General features: G+C 56.3%; 1 protein-coding gene across 1 annotated transcript in view; it reads left to right on the top strand.

The window, feature by feature from the left end:
* The window catches only part of CLCN4 (chloride voltage-gated channel 4), a 101,708-nt gene that overhangs the window by 93,946 nt on the left and 5,100 nt on the right, over nucleotides 1-2,662 (top strand).

Genomic DNA, 2,662 nt, shown 5'->3' with positions numbered 1-2,662 from the left:
ATGTACTTCACGGAGGAGCCCCCTGAGCTGCCGGCCAACAGCCCGCACCCGCTGAAGCTGCGGCGCGTGCTCAACCTCAGCCCGTTCACGGTCACGGACCACACCCCCATGGAGACGGTGGTGGACATCTTCCGGAAGCTGGGGCTCCGGCAGTGCCTGGTGACGCGGAGCGGGTGAGTGGCCCGGCGGCCGTCGACGGAACCTGGGCTCTGGCCGGAGTCCGAGACCAAGATGAATGAGTCACGGTCTCCGTCCCCGGCCTCGCGGGGCAGCCGGAGCGGCGGGAAGGCGGGAGAAGCCTCCCGGCCTGAGGCCGAGGGTTGAGTCAGAAAGGGCAGGAGCCAAAGGGGAAGGATCTGGGCTGCTTTTCCGCCCCCCGCCCCCCCATGGGGTGGCACTTGGCTCGGGGAGAAAGTACAGCGTGCGGTGCTGTCACGCAGGAGCGGCCGTGAAAGGCACAGGCTCGCGAGAAAACCGGGGCGGGCCCAGTGGTTAAGAACTACGTAAATGCTACGATTAACACATCGCTCTACCTTGCGGGAGCGCTGAAGTTTTGTGTAGAAGTGGGGGCCGTAAGGGCTGCAGCTCGCGACCTGTGTCCAGTGGAACCCGGAGCGCCACTGGGCTGGGGGCGCCAGCTTCCCGCGCCATCAGAAATCACACCGAACTTCTGACTCCCCAGAAACCTAACCACTGGCAGCCTGCTGTTGACCAAAGCCTTACCGGTAACGTGAACGGTTGATTAACACGTACTTCGTCCGAATGTGTATTATAGACACTATTCTTACAGTAAGGAAAATCATAAGGAAGAGACAATACACTTATAGTACTATTCTGTATGTTTTGAAAAAAATCTGCATGTAAGCGGACCCATGCAGTTCAGACCCGTGTTGTTTAAGGGCCAGCTGTATTCCCGTGCCCCTGGGGTCCTCTGCGGGCAGTTTTCTACATTCACCTGGAATTTCTCATGGATGGCGTGACCCATAAGCAAATGTGAGGTTTGCCTTATGCTCAGACTCTTCCCTAATATAGCAGTTTGTTCAAAACAACCTCACGTTTTCAAAGCAGCTGTTCCCCAAGAGCTGGGAGGTCTGGTGGCCCCATGGCATTGTCTCTGCCGTGGCAATATTACTTTTGCTTTGTGTTGCCGCAAGCCAGGAAACGAGCGTTGCAAAGATCAAAGGTTCATGATGGCGTGAGAGGTGCTGTGCCCCAGGGGCCATTCTTTGAGCTCAGAGGTGCACCCCAAATCCCACGGCTTTGGAGGCTTGGGTAGAGGAAGAGACTGGCTCAGTCAGGGTAGCTGGGAACCTAGGGTTGTCCGCCCAGCATATTCCTCTATAGGCTTGAGGGGAGGAGGGTGGGAATGGGGCTGTAGGGACACTGGCACCCTAGCTGTGTGGAGGCCTTAACGCTCGGATGTAGTTTACACTGCAGAGCCCACACTCCAGTTTAACCGAGCAGTTCTCAACCAGGGTGATTTTGCCCCCCAGGATTTCCGGTGTCCCAACTGGAGAGAGAGGGGATGCTCCTGGCACTTAGTGGGTAGAAACCAGGGATGCTATCCGATAGCCTGCAGTGCATGGGACGGCCCGCATTGCAACAAAGACTCACTGGCCCAGAAGGTCACTCTCTCTGGAACTCAGTGACTGTGGACTAGGTGCCCGTGAACAGCCAAGTGAGCCCTCCTCACTCACTCACTTCCTTCCTCCTGTCCTGGCTGTGCAAGGGGCCGAATGTGCACACTGACCCAGAGAACCCCTAGCCTGCACAGCACGCGTCCTCAGCTCTGATCGCAGCCAGGGGGGCTGTGTTGCACGTGGGAGGGACAATCGGTAGGCAACAAATAAACGTTTGGGGCTAGAGATCACTTCTGCTGGTGATTTTTAAAGGTCCTCAGTGGGCTGCAGAATCCCCCAGAGGATTAAAGCTCCAGGTTAAACCCAGAGAGTGCTGGGGCCACTGCAATTACTGACCCCTCGGGTCTGGGGGGGCCTGTGAATATGTATTTCTAGCAAGCTGTCGGGTGCCGCTGCTGATCTCTGGGACTCCACTTTGCAAAACGCTGAAGCCAGCCCATTTACATACTTGAATTTCCAGCACTCGGCATAAATACCACTGTGATCACCCGTGGCGTCTCAAGTGCATAGCAGTTTCTCTTTTCCTTTAAAATAATAATCCAATGTCAGTTATCATTGGAATTTCCAGTTCTGGCAGGAAATTCTGCCCTTAACGCCCGCTCACACCTCACGCAACCCCATGAGGTTTTCCTGTGAAGATCTGGGTGCTGAAATTGGCTCCGAATGTTCTGCGAGAAAACAAAATCGCACTCTCTCTCGCTCTACATATTTTAAACAAACACAGATGCCGCTGTTACTGCCGGCGAGGGCTCCTCGTTTGCGGGCCTTTCATCTCCCGGGCTCTCGGCCAGGGCAGGCGCGTCCTGAGCCGGCTTGCGTCTGTGATGTGTTCCGTCACCATGTGCCTTCCCTGCTCACGGCGAGAGCCCCAGCTCGTCCTGTGGACCTGCGGCATCTGCAGGATTTCTCAGGGCTCCAAGTTCATCACGAAACCACACCAGGAATCACAGAAGTCTCTGTCCCCAGAAGGCCTGAGTCTACGAAGCCTCCAGGGGCTAAACCTGCATTTGGGGGGGGGGGGG

Source organism: Ursus maritimus (genome assembly GCF_017311325.1).
Source record: "Ursus maritimus isolate PB19 chromosome X unlocalized genomic scaffold, ASM1731132v1 scaffold_X1, whole genome shotgun sequence".
Lineage (NCBI taxonomy): Eukaryota > Metazoa > Chordata > Mammalia > Carnivora > Ursidae > Ursus > Ursus maritimus.
The sequence above is the reverse complement of the archived record's forward strand: the minus strand, read 5'-3'. Positions and strand labels throughout refer to the sequence as shown.